The 22052-nt window shown below is 34.7% G+C and overlaps 1 long non-coding RNA gene across 2 annotated transcripts; it reads left to right on the plus strand.

Annotated features, from left to right (window-relative positions):
* Positions 1 to 2597: 2597 nt before the first annotated feature.
* LOC129898715 (uncharacterized) lies at positions 2598 to 17150 on the plus strand. 2 transcript variants are annotated; one of them, XR_008769434.1, is made up of 5 exons: positions 2598 to 2781; positions 3240 to 6186; positions 6269 to 6575; positions 6644 to 7484; positions 16513 to 17150. It is a non-coding gene; the product is annotated as an uncharacterized LOC129898715 (long non-coding RNA). The 2 variants fall into 2 exon arrangements; XR_008769433.1 differs by lacking the exon at positions 16513 to 17150 and adding an exon at positions 7627 to 7796.
* Positions 17151 to 22052: the final 4902 nt, after the last annotated feature.

Raw genomic sequence — 22052 nt, forward strand, 5'->3', positions numbered from 1 at the left:
ACCCATCTCATGAACCACCAATGTGGGACTTTTGTGATTCTTCAACACCCCACCTCACGCCTAATGCATACCATCTGGTGCGTGGGCAATTTTAATTTCGGGGGTCCAATATTGAGTGACACCGGTCCTACTCTGATACCATGTAGATTTCTAAGAATTAGAAGAAGATGAAGCAAGAAATCATAGAAGAGAAGAAGAAGAATAAGAAGAGGAGGAGGAGTTTAGAGAAGTAGTAGAATCTTGTTATTCACTTCATATCTTATTTACAATGTGTGAGTCTTATATATATAGTTGAGATAACTAACATACAGGATTGATCCTAACCGACCTACTATTAGTTCTAACTGATAACTGAAAACTGGAAAGACAGTTATTACATAACTATAACTGTCATTAGGAACACTGTAATTAGGAATACATAGTTAGAATTGTTTCATGACTCTAACTATGTACTGCTCTTATCATTCTCAACAAAATGTCAGATGGAAAGTTGAAAAGAGCTTCAATTTAAAAAAAAAGAGGCATTCTATTAAAACAGACTTAAAAAAAGGTAAGACAATCAAATTGAAATGAAGAAACTGCAACGTGACTAGTCAATTTCTTAAAATTAAGAGGACATTTAAATTGACTTAATTTAATAATAAAGACCATTTGCTTACACGATTCTTTCAACGGAAAAAAAAAGCAACGTGACTAGTTCGATTTCTTAATTATGTCATAAATATGGCATATAACAGTAAATGTATTTAATTTTTTAATGTAAAGTCAATCAACTTTAATTGGCAAATATATTTTTAATTATTTTAACTTCAAATCCTAGTTTGTTTTAAATCTCAATCAACTTATGTTCAAACTCAACATGCATTGGAAAGCTGTGATTATTGATTCATTGCTTGTGAATTGTGATCACTCATCAGTTAAGATAAGTATGTTTTTTTTTCTTTTTTATTTTAAAGAATCCCAAATGCGTGGCGATGCTTATATTTGAAGAAATTTGGTGTAACTTAATTTTTACTTCATCCGTTTTTAGATAAGTGGTATTTTAGCTTTTTTACTGTGTTACTAAATAAGTGATGTTTTAGATAATAAAAAAAATATTAATGATATTCTTCCAATTAAACCTTTTTTTAAAAATAATTAAAGAGAGATAAAGAAATTATTAAAAGAATTAAATTTTATAGTTTGGGGGTAATTAAGAGTGAGAGAGTGATGGAGATGAGGTCTATGGTGGGGTTAGAAATTGGATGTGTTGGAAGGTAACGAGGATAAAGGAGACAATGGACCTTACTTTTGTACACGTATGAAATTTCTACGATATCAAATAATTTTAATTATATTTAACCAAAATAACTTACTTTAATAAAACAATTATAATTATAAAAAAAGAATATCAACCATTTACTAAAAACAGAAGAAGAATATCAACGAGTTGAGTCCTACTTGGATTCTAACTAAATTATTTTCATAACTAAATTATTTTTTTCCAAAGTTAATTACAATTATGAGGTCTAGCGTAGGTTTTCCTCCAAGATCATCGCTCAAGCTAAGTCTTCAAAGCATCAATCCTTGTGACTAGGGCTGAACACGAAAAATCAAAAAATCGAACCAAACCGATAACCAAATCAAACCGGAAAAAAAAACCGACATTTATTTGGTTTGATTTGGTTTGGTTTTTAAATTTAAAAACCGACTATATTTGGTTTGGTTTTGGTTTCAAGTCTAAAAAAAACCGAAAAAACCGAACCAAACCGACTTTATATATACATATTTTAAAAATTAAATTTGTATATATATGTGTGTGTTTAAATTTTTTTATGAAAAAAATACAATTTATATTGAGTTTTTATATTTTTGATCTTGGGCCATTCTTTTGAATTATACTAAATAAAGTAAAAATAAATAAAATATAGACTTCATACGCAGAAAAGCTACTCACAATTACAAATAGTAAAACTTTAGGTGAGTCATTCTCTATTATTAAACATGTATGCGTCAATCTTGGCTAGTAGCTACTAGCTACAATGAAATTTATAATAAGAAAATACTTTTGAAATTTATTTTTTGTTTATTCAAATAGTGACTACAAGGTATTTTAAAAACCGACAAAAACCGATAAAAACCGACAAAAACCGAATAGTAAAAACCGATATAGTTTGGTTTGGTTTGATTTGACAATTTAAAAAACCGACTCAATTGATTTGATTATTTTTTAAATAAAAACCGATCCAAATCGAACCGTGAACACCCCTACTTGTGACCCTGGTAAGAAATAACTTTGAAAGCTTCAAACATTCTGTACTTCTTTTCTTGGCGTATTCTTTTCTTGTTTACAAGCATAAAAAAGCTCCTTTTGGACACATCTTCATTAGGAAAAAATAATAATTTAATGTATTAAAATAGGCGAATATAATGTTCGAGAGAGGTGAATATTATACTTTAAAGGAGTAATTTCCCCAAACAGTCACTTCACTCATCTTTTCATATTTTCCCCAAATATACTTGACACAATAATAATAATTTTCTCACTCCTAATGGATGCCATAAACTTTATTCATTTTTTATTAATAATAATTTCTTTTACTTTTTAAAACAACCCACCAGTAAAGCAAAATTTTGTATCCTAGTTCTGGGTGATTTGTAGGCAATATGAACTCCTCCGATTCTTCAAGAAAATATATGGGCTCCTCTAGTTCTTCAAGGAATAAATTGACAAATTCGCAGAAGGAATTGTCTTCCGAGCAGATGTATACCTTTGATGTCGACCAAAGAAATAGCCACAAGGTAAAATTCAAGTTTTCTTCTGGTTCTTTTATCTTTCAAGTGTAAACTATGAAATAATTTGAAAACTTAACATGGTATTGGAGTAATTTTGAGTTCTTAAATTTTAGGGGTTTTCTGCTTGCTTGTTTTTGAATTGAATGTTTCTGTTGTTTGATTTGAACATAGGTTTATAGTTTGTGTAAAAATCAAATTTTTATAATAAACAAGAAATCCTTGAATAGAATATAGGTAAATAAAAATTAGAGTACTAATTGAAAAACTAACAATAAAGCAAGCTAGCACGATACATATTACATAACTTCATCATCTATTAACTTCCTTTCCAAGTTGTAGTTCATGTCTGACTTAGTGTTGTTCTAAATGAGAACACTTAGTGTTGTTTCTAAATGAACACTGTACTTTCAATCATCTGGACACAAGGAAATATTTTTCTTCTCATCATCATTTGCTTATTGTAGGAGTATCCAGATGCAACAACATTGCAATTTGAATCTTTTTTGAGCCTTATTAATAGTAAAGATGTAAATGTGAATATTGGAGAAGAGATTGATAATGTTGAGGATACTATAGATGAGGAAGATTTTCATGATTCAGAATATAACCTTTCTGACAAAGATGATGACTTTCAGGAGGTTATAGTTGTAAACAAAAAGGTGAAAGGGAGGGGACAACCAAAAATTGCAACAGGCTCTATCGATGTACCATCTAGTTCTGCGATTATAGTACTACCACTGGTTGTTGATGTTGAATCTGATTACGTAGATTCGGATGAATTGTTGGAGGTTGGTTCTGAAAAAGAAGAAGATAAGCTTCAGGAAAAAGTTGCCTATGTAGAGTATAATGAAGAGAAACACAAAGACCAGCCAATATTAGAACTAGGGATGACGTTTGGAAGTTTTGAAGAATTTAAACAAGCTTGTATGGAGTGGGGTATTAAAAATAGACGACATTAAAGTTTTATCCCAATGATATGGAGAGAATGGTATATATTTGCAAGCGAGATGACTGTTCATTTACGATTTATGCTAGTAAGTTAAGTCAAGATGATCCTACTGTGCAGATTAAATCTATCAATTTGACTCATAAGGGCGGCATGGTGTTTGACAATCCCCACATGACACCAAAATATATTGCTAGAAGGTATTTTGAAATTTTTAATGCTGATCCAAATTGGAGTATAAATGGAATCATAGATACTGTTAGAAAGGAATTAAATTATACAATATCATATATGAAGGCATGGAGAGCCAAAGATCAAGCACTAAAATGGGTGGTTGGAGATGAGAGCCTTCAGTATGGTAAGCTATTATCATATAGAGTAGACTTCTAATCCTGGATCTACTGTTGTGGTATGGAGAGTTGAAGAAAAGTTTTAGGAATTTTATGTGTGTCAGGTGTCACGATCCCAATCCGCTGTGAATGACACCCACAATACTTATTCCATTGGGAGAACCATTTCTATGGCTAGCTTATCAAACTCTAGGAGATAATAGTTAAAAAACTTGCGGAAGCAGGAATAAACCAGAAATAATGCTGAGTTCCCATAAACTCAGCCAACCTGGTTAATATCAATGAAGTACGGAAGTAAACACATCCTAGAAACTGAAAGTCATCGTATCAAAACTCTAACTAACAAGTCTAAAACAGGAGTACAACTCCAAATAGAAATAAATAAATAAACAGAAACATTGTCCGAACATTTGAGTCCTGAAAGAAGGACTGAGATTGATAGAAAGTCCACGACAGCATGACAAAATAGCTCACCGTTGGACTTTGAACAACTTGCTAATCTTCCAACCTAGGCCTCTTTGCAACCGGCTGAATATGCCTTGTACTCAACAAAAAGGCAGAGCAAGAGTAGTATCAGTACACAAAACAATGATGTACTGGTAGGATCACGTGGTTAGCCAGTAAACGGATCATAGACAAGTAAATTTGAACACAATAGGCATATACATATACAGAACAAGTCAACCACATCTCAATATCACAGCTCATGTCTTTCACATGCTATAATTTCACACAAGGGTCCTCTAAAGGGACCTATAAACAATCAACTTTGTGTCGGAACGTAACACCCGATCCAAATACATGTCGGAACGTGACACCTGATTCAAATTATGTATGGAACGTGACACCCAATCCCAAGATATCACAATCACAATAACATTCAATGTTTACAACATTTATACCACCAAGAACATGTTCATCACAATAACATGCCAGCAAGCGATCATTTCACACATAATCTAGCATGTTTCCCTATTCATATACACACATGCATATCACGAAGCAATTTAACCAGTATATGAAATACATACAGGAAACTAGACCGTCACCTATCTCAAATTCAAGCTTTTAGAACCTTACAACGCAATAGCCTTCCCTTTTCGGGTTCGTTCTTCTCGTTTTTGGTCTAGAACATTAAATACATATCAAGGATCAATATAATGACATAACTATCAAGAAATATAACACAATTTCATTCCCTCGGCAAAAACCCATGATCCTAACCTTACTCTAGGGCTATTTTCTACCTTAGATTTTTAGTCCAAACCCTTCCCAATGATTATCACCCATATTTCTAGTTACTAAGAATCAAAGTATGAATCTAGGGAATAAAAACCTTACCTTAAGCATGAAAATCCGTGGAAAATCAATTGAAATCGCCCTAGGTCGCCTCTTGGAGTTTTAGAAACTGAATGTTGCAGAAAAGACCGTTTCTGGTCTTTTTCACGACTTAATCGCGACTGTCCCGCTTTGGCGGGAATAATCCCGTTTTGGCGGGATATGCGGGAACAGTGAGTTCGGAGTTTGTGCTCCAAGCTCCCCTTTCACAACACACCCCCTTTCAAAGACGTATTAAAATATATCCCCACGCAAACTTCGACTCCGAGAGTTTTATTCGCCCGAATGCGATTCCGCGAAGCCGTAAATGCTCCGTATCGCCTTGGCTATCAGCCTGTCCAATAAAATTATAAATTTTATCTCCCATCATTCACGTGATCACCCTAGAGTTCACCTGACTCAGAATTCGTCAAAGTTTGACCTAGGCTCAAATTTGCCGAAGCTACTACCCGAAGTTTTCTGACCCGAAATCCTTCCCCATTGGCCTATCCCTAACGCCGAAAGTAGGTCGTTACATTAGGTGCGCTGAAAGAAGCATTTAAATCAGGGTATAGGTCCTTCATTAGCCTAGATGGATGCTGGCTAAAAGGAAACTTTGGAGGAAATTTATTGTCGGCAGTATCTATAGACCCCAATGATTGTATTTTTCCTGTTGCATATGCTATCATAGCTCAAAATGAAAGTAAAGAAACTTGGAGTTGGTTCTTGGAGATACTTGGAGAGGATCTAGAAATAAGAAACAGTCATCACATAACATTTTTGTCAGATGGACAAAAGGTAAATCATTTTACAGTTAATATTTTATTTAATCTTCTTTATCATTGTCAATTATTTAACTCTTTTAAATAATTATGCGCAGGGCTTAATTGGAGCAGTTAAGGACTTGTTTCCCTTTGCTGAACACAGAAGTTGTGTTAGACATATGTACCAAAACTTGAGAGAAAAACACAAAGGCAAAGCTTGGAAAGATTTGGTATAGAATGCAGCAATTGCCAGTAATGAAATAATATTCAAAAACTGTATGGAAAAAATTGAGCAAGAAGATAGAGAGGCAAGAAAATGGTTCGATCATCCAGATAGACCATTTCAAAGTTGACTAGAGCCTTGTTCAAAACAAATACTAGATGTGATATGTTGCTCAACAATTTGTGTGAAAGCTTCAACAAGTAAGTTAAAAGAGTATTATTTTTCTATCAATAGTTATTTATATAATACTAATGTATATATTTTTTAGGTATATACTTGATTCCAGGAATAAACCAATCATTACAATGCTAAAAATGACAAAGAATAAGTTAATGAAGAGGTCGCACGACAAGAAAATCTGGATTGACAAATATCAAGACATGATTTGTCCTAAAATTGTCAAAAAAACTTAACAAAATTAGTAATGAGGCTATTATGTTTAAACCTGACTATTCAGGGGGACCAAAGGTGTTGGTTAATGGGCCTGGTGGGCCATATATATGGTGGATATGATGGCTAAGAGTTGTACTTGTAGGAGATTTGAGCTAATTGGGTTACCATGTCCTCATGCCTACATTAGTATTATTGATAACAGTGAAAAAATGGAAGATTGTGTGAATCCATTCTATGATATTGACACCTTTAAGAATGTGTATTCGCATTACGTCAACCCAACAAATCATGAAGATCATTGGCCAAAAGTTGTAAATGGTGGACAAGTTCTTCCTCCTAATGTTGTGAAGTAGAAGAGGGGGAGGAAGCCCAAAAATAGGAGGAAAGAACCTGAAGAATTAGAGAAGCAAAAAGTTGCTGAAGATGCTAAAAAAAGAGCTCGAAAGAAGCCTGAGAATATGAAACCTCAGAAGCTTTCTAAAAAAGGCTTGGTAAAAGGAAGGTGTTCAATTTTCAAGGAGGAGGATCATAATGCAAGAGGTCATTATAATGTGCTCAAAAAGATTGTTGACACATCTTTCAATCAATCTCTAGATTAGTCCTTAGAGCAAGCTGAAAATGAGAACTTCTGGGATTATTCTAAATTTTATCATCCAGAAATGTGGGTAAATTCTCAAATGAATTTGAACTTAACAAAGCAGTCAACTACAACTCAGGTAATGAGTTCTTGGTTTTTTTTTTTCCATTAGTTTCATTGCTTAGTTGTAGTTTGTTTCCCATTAATTTATTGCTTAGTTGTAGGTTTTTTACCCATAAGTTTATTGCTTAGTTGTAATTTGTTTTTCTATGTTGGCTCAGGTACATCTTGAATCAGTTGATTGACTTTCTATTGCAAAGAGAAGAAGCCATTTTAAAAGTGAAGAAATGAATAATTATGTAGTTGTTTTGCAGAAGAAGAGGAACTCTAGCAAATAATAGGGATTATGTTTAGTGTCTTATATTAGTTAGAGAAACTCCACTTCTTTAGACACATTATGTGTCTTCTTTTGCTAAAACCTTTTGTCACAACCCAACCCACCGGACCGTGCGGGCACCTACTCTAACACCTAGATAGGAGAATCCTTACAGATTTAACATGCGAAAATTTAACAAAATACCAATAATAGCCTTAAGAGTCAGAAATACATCATAATTGAATTATCAAAATTCTAGAGTTTATTACAAAAAACTTTAACACCCCCAAGAATACTAGTTGAAACAGTTATAAGAACTTCTAAAGATACAGAGTATAAATAAAAATAAGACACAGTTTCCACCATAAGGGATGAAGACTAGAAGTAGTTGGAGACTCATCTTCGTCTTCACCTATGAAATATCACTGACCCTACAATCAAATTATGCCAAGTGGCATAGCAAGAGTAGTATCCGAATAAATAAAACGTACTGGTAGGCATCATCGGTCAAGACGATACCCACTGCATAATATAAAGAAATCGACAAGAAGAAAACATGTTCTTAAGGAAATACACTGCCAAATATTTATGCCCAAACTCTTATCATTCCCATTAACCTCATTAAAGTCGTTCAAGCATAACTTTCATCCCTTCTAGTTGGTCCGTTGCCAACTCTAATCCAGATCAAGGCCTAGACAGTTAACACATAGATGAGTTTCTGAACTACTGGGCTCATTAACTTTGTCTAACTAGTCTACTATCTTTAGCTTTCACACCAACACCTGGCCCTAGAATAATTAACATCTCACTCGAAAGAGGGAAACATTTAAGTGGGCTAAGGCTCATATTCTAACCATACTGTCCCGGTGTGGCGGGACCTATTCCACTCTGGCGGTCTCTTCACATCGGGATTCCTCCCGCCAGAGCGCCTATTCGGAGGTAGAAGCTCCGAATTCTCTTCATATCCCTCATTTAACACATATGCCCACTGTACATCAGCGATAATTTCACTTAACAATGCATCAATTACTCTCCACTTGTTTACCCACGACCTCATGACTACGATGCGGACAAGTCTAGCAACTATAACATAATCCAAACGGGCATATACATGAACACATTATCAATTTACCATTTTAGAGCAATATACTATTTCACATTGTAAATCTCAGATATAATAGTCAACGTGGTACACTTGGACCTTTGGTTCTTTCAAATCAATTATTACACAAGATGGTTATGCTGAATTATAATCGAGTCAGTTTCTCTATTATCACAGATATAGTCAAGATCAATTCATAAGTGATAGCCACACAATGGTTCTCTCATGAAACCCATACCTAAACTATATATGTATCAGAACGTGACACCCAATCCAATATATGTGTCGGAACGTGACACTCGATCCTATATATATGTCAAAATGTGACACCCGATTCAATATATATGTAAAAATGTGACACCCGATCTAATTTCACAATCACAACTACAATCACAGTCCATAACGAATAGTTCACGTACTTGCACAATCAAGTAATAGGTTCATTGCATGCAATTGTTCACAAATAGTCATTTCATTGGTTTCATTCTATCTTTCCCTTCATTAATAATATTTCATTAAGCCTTCTTTATTCAAGGTATCACTTTTAGTAGAGTAAGTTCAAGATTATGGATTTCACGGTCGTAGAATTGTAGACCAATCACTACAACACATCAATCACCCAACCACAATAGTAAACGCATAGAAAACTTCACAACATTACTACATCATTATAAAAGTCCCTCTATGATATAGACTAAACCATAATCTACAACAGTAGGTAATTATATAGGTTCGTGGCATGAGATTTATCAACCCTAAGGTGTTCATATTCACCTTTTATTTTATTACTCAAGTAATTCACAGAGAATAACCAGAATGAACACACACAATTATTTGTATAATTACATTCCTCTCTATATATCAAATTTCCATAACCCGCAGGTCTCAAGATCTTTTAACGATCCAACAATAATCTACATTTAATCCCACAAGGATCATTGGCCTTTTAAACAGCTTTCACCAAGGTTAACATTCAAATATTGGATCTTTACCACTAGTCACATAATAAACATGATCCACAGCATACATTCCCACTCTAAATATCAAATGAAAATCATTTAACCATCCAAACTCCGTGTTCGAAGGCCTATGCATAAAATCTTTCGTCAATCTACATTATATTAAGCAATGAGAATGAATTTATAACTACCCAATTGAGAAAATCTAGCCTACCTGGGCGCCAAGCAATTGTAAGGATTATAGCACGATCCTTGACTTTTGAAAGGAGAATCTATGCAGACGGGCCTGAAATCTATGGGTTGTAGCCTTCCTCGCATGAGAATTCCCTTTTTTCTTTCTCTCTAAGCCTAGAGAAGCCTTTTGGAGGGTTTATAGGGTAACCCTCATCTATTTTTGCACTTAAGGGAAGAAGGAGATAATAAAAATACGCCACTTTTAAGTTCAGGCCCGTCGGAACCCGCTACAGTGGCCTCAATCCCACTCTGGCAGCCTAGTATGGATAGTGTCCAGTAAAATGGGCATAACATTTTACTCCTAACTCTGAATGAAAAAAATTCAGTAGCGTTGGAAAGAAGACCCATAGACCTTTAATTTGATAGGTCATGGACTAAATTCATTATAAACTGAGAGATACGGTTATTTGAAGTTGATTTAGTTTGAAATCAAGTCCAAAACTAACTTGGAAAGACACTTTCAACTCAACTTTGAGAAGTACGACCTTAATTCATAGCTAATGCACTCGCCTATCAAGGAGTTGATGCTAGTCTTATGTCGAAAGAGATTCTATACCTTTACCATAGATATTTTTAGTAATGACGGGTTAGATCATTAAAATAGATACCAATTTACCTCTCGTTTGTTTTCGAACGACAAGATGTTGGAGAGGGCATGAGCCTATCTAAGAGTTTTTCAAAAGAAATTATAAATCACTATTACAACTTAGGGAAAAATCACATTTCGAACTAAACCCTTTAAGTCAATTGCTATATGAAAAGTTCTACTAACCCGAAATCCATTCCAAAAGTTTCTATGGGATACTATGTCCCTCACATTTCATGATACCACCTTAAATTTTTCTCAAATATTACACCTCTAGACTGTCAAGTAGCTCTAAACCACCCAATTCATAAGGTTCATTGGATTCTATGCTAACTGAAACCTTGTCAACTTTCATATTAAGGAAAATTTTACCCGGGTACTTACACCCTAACCAATGCTATAAGTAGCACATCATCCCAACTCAAAGAGCAGTAACCACAAGGTATCTCACGAATCAAACACAAGAATCAACAAATCACGATTAAGTTTATATGGATGTTCATTCACAATCAATAATCGAGCATCAATCACATTCGTCGGCAATGATCTCGACATCACACTCTCTATCCCATCACATGATTCAAGAACCAATGCAATTCGGCATGTTCACACATTAATGAAGAACGATAAATTCAAACAATTCCCTATTATAATAGGACTATCAAGGCGTATCATGAGATTCACATCCTTGCCAATATCAGGCATTTTCAATAGAGGGTCATCTCATGGGACCTACAAATACCTATTTGTGTCAGAATGTGACTTCCGGTCCAAGGTTTGTGTCGGAATGTGACTTTCGGTCCAAATATATGTCGGAACGTGACACCCGATCCCAACATACAGACAACCACAATTACATTCAATATTTCAGCATTATATCACCAGGAACATGTTCATCACAAAATAGACCAGCAAGTGATAATTTCACATATATTCTAGTATGTTTCTCTATTCGTATACACATATGTATATCATGAAGCACTTTAACAAGTGCATGAAACACTTACGGAAAACAAAATCATCACCTACGTTGCCAACCCCTAAGGTTTACCACCAATATCTACATATTTTATATCTATGTACATACTACTATGTCCATTACAACTTCACCCATCTGTATGCAACAATACCACAATCAATATCTCCCCAATCATTACTCTACCCTCTTATCCAAGTCACTTCGAATTAAACAACCAAGACAACTGAATCTTTGCCCGTGACCCATGACTCATAGCTTAGTTATACAAATTCTCATTAAATTCTTTTCTATACTATATAATGGGTAAAGATTTAACTACTGAAATAACATAATTAACTATTACTCGTTCTGGAGTAGAAGGGTGGGACTAGGCAAAATATGAGACCTCTTTCTAAGGTTTTTGTCTCGTAAAATCCTGCTCTAGCAGGATAACTCCTGCTCTGGCGGTCCCACTCTAGCGATCCCGCCTGGCGGTATATTCCCGCTGGTGTGGAAATCGCCGAGACAGTAGCCTTAGTAACTTTCCCTGGTACACTTTCCTCCATCATATCCCCTTTAGGACTTCTAAAGTTAAACTTAACCCATTTAACTCTTTTTTACGAGAATTTTAACATGAACTATCCTAGAGTCGAATCTAACACTGCACATAAATGATTACCGCTCCCAATTACCTTAGCATAACAACTATGCACACTACAAGGAGTCATTCATTACCCCCCATTAGACCAATAACCTCATGATAATTAGGAGCACAATTTAGAAACAACTAAAGCATTGAGTTCTTATAAACTCAATCCAATAGTTCAAAATTATCACAGATAAAAATACAATCTAGTAACAACTAAAGTACTGAGTCCCCATAAACTCAATCCACTAGCTAAAACAACCATGATCACAAGTATGACATAACCCGAACTTCCAGACTCAAGTCTTAACTTTAGTAAACACATGAATCGTATCAAGGCTTTTAACATAATTCCAAGATCAACTCAAGCAATGCGTAAAACAAAATTCAGCATCATATTATTTCACAACAATAAATTCCGCTATTATACAACAATAGCCCTTTTCTCACATGGTTCCCAACTAATCCTGACTGTCCAGAAATCAGAGTTTCTCTACAGTCATAATTCATTCTTTTCCCTTACCATATTTATCAATGGTAAGTCCACGCACAATTCAAAATTGTATTTTTCTCATATAAGTATATTATTTAACACGTCAGCAACTTGTTCATCAATCACGTTACAATTTATCACTAGATCATTGCACATAACTAAGTTATAGCTCTTTTTCTAACAACAAGTTAACAAAAACCTAAGCAATTGGGTCTCACATAATTTTAGCCATTCAAGCAAGTATACTTCACACATTGTAGGTACTTTAGGCAACACTATACACATAATCACATCATATCAGGGAAGTACACTTCACACCTTGGCAGTTATTCAGGCAATACTTTGCACATAATCACAATTCAAGTCTACATCACACAAGCAAGTCAATTTATTTAATTAGTTCACTTCGTGGATGACATTTAACTTATCATCCATGCACTTACACAACCTGTAAGGCGAGATGCCAATTGGAACCTTCTCGGTTCCAATTCCTCTTGCTTGTATCCCTTCAGCCACTACAACGACATCAAGTTTACTTCGTTGAGATACCAATTAAAATCCAGAGATATCAATTTGATTTAACCCATACCATAAGAGACAAATCGCACGAAAGGAGAGAAGAAAATGGAACTACTTCCTAAAATGCTTTAACACCTCTAAACGGATATAAGAGCTTCTAAAGATACATAGTATAAATAAAAATAAGACACAACTTCCACCATAAGGAATGAAGAGTAGAAGTTGTCAGAGACTCATCTTCGTCTTCACCTATAAACCATCACTGACCCTGCAACCAAACTATTCCAAGTGGCATAGAAAAAGTAGTATAAGTACAAATAACACGTACTGGTAGGCATCATCGGCCAATCTGATACCCACTGCATAATATAAATAAATCTACAAGAAGAAAATATGCTCATGAGGAAATACACTGCCAAACCTTTATGAACAAACCCTTATCATTTGCATTAACATTATTAAAGTCATTCAAGCCTAACTCGAATCCCTTTTAGTTGGTCAACTACCGACTCTAATCTAGATCAAGGCCTAGCTATTTAACACATAGATGAGTTTCTGAACTACGGGGCTCATTACCTTTGTCTAACTAGTCTACTACCTTTAGTTTTCACACCAACACCTCGCCCTATAATAATTAACATATCACTTGAAAGAGGGAAACATTTAAGTGGGCTAAGGCTCATATTCTAACCGCATTGGCCCGCTGTGGCGGAACCTATTCCGCTCTAACGGCCTCGCCATAACAGGATTCCTCCTGCAAGAGCGACCTATTCGGAGGCAGATGCTCTAAATTCTCTTCATATCCCCCATTTAACACATATACCCACATGACATCAGTAATATTTGACTTTAAGTCACTAATTTCACTCAATAATGCATCGATTACTATCCACTTATTTACCCAAGACCTCATGCCTACGATGCGGACAAGTCTGACAACCATAGCATAATCCGAACGGGCATATACATGAACACATTATCAATTTACCATTTTAGAGCAATATACTATTTCACATTGTAAATCTCATATATAATAGTCAACATGGTAACACTTGGACCTTTGGTCCTTTCATATCAATTATTACACAAGATGGTGATACTCAATTATAATCGAACCAGTTTCTCTATCAGACACATATAGTTAAGATCAATTCAAAAATAATAGCCACACAATGGTTCTCTCATGAAATTCATACCCAAACTATATATGTATCAGAACGTGACACCCGATCCAATATGTGTCGAAACGTGACACTCGATCCTATATATATGTTAAAACGTGACACCTGATCCAATATATGTGTTAGAACGTGACACCCGATCTAATATATGTGTCAAAATATGATACCCGATCTAATATCACAATCACAACCACAATCACAGTCCATAACGAATAGTTCACGTACTTGCACAATCAAGTAACAAGTTCATTGCATAACAATATTTCATCAAGCCTTCTTTATCCAATGCATCACTTTTAGTAGAGTAAATTCAAGATTATGGATTTCACGGTCTTGAAATTGTAGACCAATCATTACAACAATCAATCACCCAACCATAATAGTAAATGCATAGAAAACTTCACAACATTACTACATCACTATAAAAGTCCCTCTATGATATAGACTAAACCATAATCTACAGCTATAGGTAATTACATAGGTTCATGGCATGGGATTTATCAACTCTAAGTTATTCATATTCACCTTTTATTTTATGATCACATCACTCAAGTAATTCACAAGGAATAACTAGCACGAACACGCACAATTGTCTATATAATTCCATTCCTCTATATACACCAAATTTCCATAACCCACAGGTCTCACGATCTCGTAACAATCCAACAATAGTCTACATTTAATCCCACAAGGATCATTGGCCTTCTAAATAGTTTTCACCAAGGTTAACATTCAAAGATTGGACCTTTATCACTAGTCACATAATAAACATGATCCACAATGTACATTCCCACTTTAAATATCAAATGACAATCATTTAACCAACCAGACTCCGTGCCCGAAGGTCTAGGCATGAAATCTCTCATCAATCTACATTATATTAAGTAATGGAAATGAATTTATAACTACCCAATTGAGAAAATTTAGCCTACCTGGGTGTCAAGCAATTGTAGAGGATTATAGCATGATCCTTACTTTTTGGAAGGAGAATCTATGGAGACAGGCCTAAAATCCTTGGATTGTAGCCTTCCTCGCGTTAGAATTTCCTTTCTCCTTTCTCTCCAAGCCTAGAGCAGTATTTTAGGGGTTTATAGGGTAACCTTCATCTATTTTATCACTTAAGGGAAGAATGAGATAATAAAAGTACGCCATTTTTAAGTTCTGGAACGTCGGATCCCACTACAGCGGCCTCAATCCCACTTTGACGGCCTAGTCCGGATAGTGTCCAGTATAATGGGCATAATGTTTTACTCCGAACTCCGAATGAGTCAAATTAGGTGGCATTGGAAAGAAGACTCATAGACCTTTAATTTTATAGGTCAAGGGACACTAATTCATTATAGGTGGAGAGATATGATTTTTTAAAGTTGACCCTAGTTTGAAATCAAGTCCAAAACTAAATTGGAAAGACACTTTCAACTCAATTTTGAGATAGGAGCATAGTACGACCTTAATTCACAACTAATGCACTCGCATATCAAGGAATTGATTCTAGTCTTATGAGAAAGAGATTCATATACCTTTACCATAAATATTTTTAGTAACGATGGGCTAGATCGTTACACCTTTGTGGTTATATTATGCTACAGTGTGATGTTGCCACTTGCCTGTAAAATATTATTTAGTTGTAAACTATAGCAAATTATGACACGCTTTTTTTAAGTATTGAAGCTAAATATTGTTATTTTGAAGAGCAATATGTTTGTGCATATATCTTGGTAAGGCAACTTTTATTTAAAAAAGTAAAAGAAATTAATATTAATAAAAAATAAATAAAGTGACATGGCATCCATTAGGAGAGAGAATATTACTATTATTGTGTCAAGTATATTTGGCGAAAAATATGAAAATATGGGTAATATTATGGTCCTAAAACAAAGAAAAGTGATATTACTAGGTAATTTTCCGGATGAATGTTTGGGGAAATTAACTCTACTTTAAAGTGTTGTCATATCGTCCCCAATTCTTTCGCTCTGCTCTTCAAGTTGTTGGGAAGGAATTTTATTGATTGAACATTCACTACTATTGAATATATTTTACAATGAAAGTATTGAATAAATATGGACAGATTCATAATTGTAAGCTATCTAACATTCGTAATTGTATTTTGCAGGATTATGGAAAACTCCAACTTACATGAGCAAAATATATGACTTCATGTTCCATTAGAAGAAATTCATACGGAAGGAACTGAACAAATTGTTTCTGATATAGGTGTTGGAAATTCGAGAGACCCTTACATCGGTAAGGAGTTTTAAAAATAATGAGCATCTTCGGATGACTTGGTTCACAAACAATGGGAAAGAAAAGATTATCTTAGCGTGCATACAGATTTAGGAAGGCTATAACTTTATTGATCTTCCTATTCCTGTTAGTTTTGTCCAAGAAGAAGACATGAATGATCTAGCTCGTTTGGCTGATGAGTATGGTTCAGGAGAGCTCCGGCTGATTGTGGGACAGAATAATATTATTCCCAATATTGAGAACTGAAGAGGTTCAGATGTAAGTATCTCTGCAAGGCTATTCGAGAAGCTTATTAGTGTGCTGAAACAATTGGGGATGATGGAAAAATATGCTCCACGAGCTTCTGTAAAACATGTTCCATAAGATGCCAAACAATCAAAAAGTAAAACTCAAAAGACTGATTCTGTGACAATCTACAAAGAAGTAGAATCAGTAACTCATTCATAACAATAAAAATAATTCAGAATATGATCAATCTGCCCAAAAAGAATTTAGGTGAATTATGTCTCTTATAATTGGAAGTACAACAGATAAATAGGGAGTCCGGAGCCAAAACTGTCATTTTTTCCCTCCAAAATGTATAAAGGGCCACTCGATTTTTAGTTTAACAAAAAAGGGCCACTTCGCTACACCGTCAGCGAAATGTAATTTTCATTGTTTTTTCCTGCAAAAATGCTTCTCTGTCAGTGATTTTGTAAAAAAATAAACACTTCTCTTAGTGATTTTTAAGCATTGATAAGCTAATGCAACTACCTTCTTGGCTCCTTGTGCCAATTACTGACCTTCAAGTTTGGGTCCATTATTCTGTCAAGCTTGTATGGACCCCTTAGCATTGATCTTGCCCAATCTACCAGGATTCGCTCTTGACGGGACGTTTCTTGTCCATGGCTAGTCGTCCTGTTATTAGTTCTAACAAAACTACTCCGAAGCTGTACACATCTCTTTTACTTGTCAAACAATCTATTTAAAAAAAAATGAAAGTTAAGTATTTGTAAAAAGTGGGACTAATAAGAAGTAACGCAATAAATGAGACACATAACATGTTAAAGTACACTAATAATGTAAAAATTTACCAATTATGTACTCCGGAGCAACGTGGCCATGAGTGCCCACGACACGAGTTGAGACATGTGTATCATCACCTTCTGGTCCATCCTTTGCAAGCCCAAAATCAAATAACATGGCCCTGTAATCCGGATAATTCATATTATCAGTTTCTAGCTTTTACTTTGTTGTGAAAAAAGAGTTGAACTTATCAATATCAAAACAATACTTCATAGATAACTTACTAAGAGGATGTTAGAAGCCTTGAAATCACGGTAGGTTACTGATTTTTCTTCTTTGTGAAGAAAAGACAGTCTCTTTACAGCACCTACCATAATTTTTATTCTGGTCAATCATGACAAACAACTCGAATATGCTGTTTTGGTACCTCACATGAAAAAACATAAAGAGAAGGGCGGGTTGGCAAAAGTTTTGTTCATTTTAGAATTGACAAAGGTGATCATATGAAGAAATATCTGTAAACTAAGCATTTCGAGTGAAAAAAATATTATTCGTCGGGATTGTTCACACATAAGAATATCAATGCTTACTCGAAAATTGTTGATCCCTCTAGGTTGCCCCTTGCCATATACGAGGACACAAGAAGTCTCTACTCCTCCTCCCGACAATATCCAATCAATTTCACTAAATGGAGATGTCACAATTGTCTCAAAAACACCACTTCAGTCTGAAAATTCAACAATTCTAAAACTATTACTACTATTAAAAGCAGTTGCTAAGATAGAAGCAATTTTCAGCATTAAAAAAATTATAAAACCACTGTAAATGCAATTATTTCTTTCTCGGTTCACAAGGCGTGATGCTTTGAAGAGTTATGGCTTGAGCAATGATCTTGGGAGAAAATCTATGCTAGACCTCATTGTGGGATCCAATACCTATTTTTCAAAAGTCATAAAAGGTTGGTGTCCATTTCTTTCTTAGTCAAAAATTATTGCCTGCTTTTTAGCAATTTGCAATTGTAAATTGCAAATGTTGATCAAAGAAAGTGGGCAAGTTTGGTGGTAAATCACGGAAGAAGAGTTCTTTCACCCCTATAAATAAGAGCTCTCGACTCATTTGTTATACATCAATTCACAGAGAGAAAAATTATTTACGGAGCTATGAGGATTCCATAGATTATAAAAAAAATAGTCCGTGTAGAAAAAATAGAGTGTGAGCGATATTTTAGTAAGGTGTTAAATCAAAAGAGTGTTATTTTTTTTGAGTGTGTGGTGGTCACTTTTGAGTATTGTACTCAGTACTACTCAGTGTAAAATTTCTTATTATAGTGATATCAGTTATTCTTCTTGGACCGTGTTTTTTCCCTTATTTAAAAGGGTTTTCACGTAAAATTAATGGTGTCATTATTTTTATTTTTTATTTTGCTATTTGGATAATATATATTTTTATGTTAATTTGCGTTTTCCCAACAAACTGTATCAGAGTAAGGTTTTATCTGAGTATGTTTTGTGGTTGCAACACAGTCTACTTTCACATCAGAAAAGATTTATTTTGATTTGTAATAGTTATAATTTTGGGGAAAAAGCGATGGAAGCCAACACTAGTAGAATTGTTACTTTGAATGGTGTTAATTATGCCATTTGAAAGGAGAAAATAGAAGATTTATTTTATGTCAAGAATTTTTATCAACTAATCTTTACCACTATAAAGCCTGATAATAAAACAGATAAAGAGTGGAATCTGTTGCACAGGCAGGTGTGTAGATTTATTAGGCAATGGGTTAGCGATAATATGTTAAACCATATTTCTAGGAGACACATGCTCGTACCCTATAGAAGCATCTTGAAAGTTTGTATGTTCAGAAGACTGTAACAACAAAATATCTTTAATAAAACAAATGTTAAGTTTAAAATATTATGATGATTCTCGGATGACATATCACCTGAATAATTTCCAAGGAATCATGAACTAGTTATCTGCTATGGGCATTAAATTTGACGAACAAAATTCAAGGCTCTTTTCTGTTTGGTTCCCTACTAGATTCTTGGAAAAAATTTAGAACTTCATTGCCAAATTCTACTTCGAATGGTGTGATCTCTATGGATTCGGCCAAGAGTAGTGTCTTGAACAAAGAAATGAGAAGAAAATCTCAAGGTTCTTCTTCGTCGAATATCCTGATAACTGACTCTTGGGGGGAGAAATAAAAATCGCGGTTCTCAAAATAGAGAACATAGCAGGAGCAAATTCAGAGGCACACTTAAGAATATCGAGTGCTATCATTGTGGCATGAAAGGGCAAAAATAATTTCTTTCGAAAATTGAAGAAGGAAAATAAAGACAGGGAGGATAATAAAGAAGATGACAATAAAAATTGATTAGCCACCGTCTCCATCGAAGATCTTGTTACAGTCCTTGATGCAAATCTGATAAAGATTGCTTATGATGAGTAAAGATGGGTTGTGGACATTGATGCCACGTCTCATATGACATTAAGAAAGGTTTTTTTTTCTTCCTATACTCCTAGTGACTTTAGAACCTTGAGTATGGGTAATGAGACTGTATCTAAGATGGTTGTTGTTGGTATAATTTGTTTAGAAACTAGTATTACCTAAACTAGTTTTGAACAATGTAAAACATGTACCAGATGTTCGTCTGCACCTAATTTTTACTGGTGTTCTAGATGATGAAGGATATGTTAGTACCAATGGCGGTTGAAAGTGGAAACTCATTACAGGTTCCTTGGTTGTGGCTCGCGGTAACAAACATTGTGGTCTATAATGAACTATGGCTTCTACTTGTACCAATATAGTGAATGCAGTTGAGAGCGATAACTCTTCAACGTTATGGCACAAGAGGCTTAGCTATATCAGTAAAAAAAGGACTTAATGTTTTGTCCAAGAAAAAATTGTTGTCTGATTTTAAAAGTGCTAAATTAGAAAAGTGTAAGCACTGCTTGACTGGAAAACAAAATAGAGTCTCTTTTAAGTCTAACCCTCCTTCAAGAAAAATAGAGTTACTTGAGTTGGTGCATTTTGATTTATGTAGTCCAATAAAGACAAGGACTCTGGGTGGTGCACTCTATTTTGTCACTTTTATTGGCAACTGCTTAAGAAAAACCTTTGGGTCTATGTCTTGAAGACTAAAGACTAAGTGTTATGTGTCTTTAAGCAGTTTCAAGCTTCAGTTGAAAGAGAAACTAGAAGAAAACTGAAATATATTCATACTGATAATAATGTAGAATATTATGAACCATTTGACGAATACTTCAAGCATCAAGGTATTAGACACCAGAAAACTCCTCCTAAGACTCCTCAACTTAATGGGTTAGCTGAGAGGATAAGCAGAACCTTGATGAAAAGAGCTAGATGTTTGCTTTCTGAAGCAAAGTTGTCGGACTCCTTTTGGGGTGAAGCCTTGTTGACCGCTGCATATGTTATTAACTTATCTCCTGTTATTGCTTTGTAAAGTGATGTTCCAAATAGAGTTTGGTATGGCAAAGATGTTTCTTATGACCATTTGAGAGTATTTGATTGCAGAGATTTTGTACATGTGCCGAAAGATGAGAGGTCAAAGTTAGATGCTAAGACAAGGCAGTGCATTTTTGTTGGATATGGCCTTGATGAATTTGGTTACAGGCTATATGATCCGATCGAAAAGAAGCTTGTAAGAAGCCATGCTATCATCTTCACAGAGAATCAAACCATTGAAGATATTAGAAAAACGGAAAATCTAGAACCTTCAAGTTCAGATGGCGTAGTCCATCTTGATCAAGTTTATCATACAAGTGTGCAGATGTTGATGAGCCTGATGATCATAGTGATACTCAGAATCAAGTCTCAGATCAACATGTTGATATTGATAATAACAATGATGTGGTTATTGATGATGATCCTACTTATGAAATTGTGGATGAATCAAACATTCCTCTTAGTAGGTCCACAAGACAACGTAATTCTTCCTCTCGTTATTCACCTAATGAGTATGTGCTACTCACTGGCGGGGGTGAACTTGAGTGTTATGACTAGGCCATGGAAGATTAGCATAAAATTCAATGAATTGAAGCCATGCAAGATGCGATGAAATCTTTGCATGAGAAATACACTTATTAGTTGGTGAAATTGCCTAAGGGTATGAGAGCTTTGAAGAAAAAGTGAGCGTTCAAAGTTGAAGTTGAAGAACACAGCTTGAAGCCCAAATATAAAGCTAGATTAATTCTTAAGAGATTTAGTCAAAGAAAGGATATTGACTTTGATAAAATATTTTTTTCTGTCGTGAAAATGTCATCCATTTGTACAATTCTTGGTTTGGCTGCTAGCCTAAACTTAGAGATTGAGCAAATGGATGTAAAGACAGCTTTTCTTCACGGTAACCTAGAAAAGGAGATTTATATGAAATAACCTGAGGG

This window comes from Solanum dulcamara, chromosome 8 (genome assembly GCF_947179165.1).
Source record: "Solanum dulcamara chromosome 8, daSolDulc1.2, whole genome shotgun sequence".
Taxonomy (NCBI): Eukaryota; Viridiplantae; Streptophyta; class Magnoliopsida; order Solanales; family Solanaceae; genus Solanum; species Solanum dulcamara.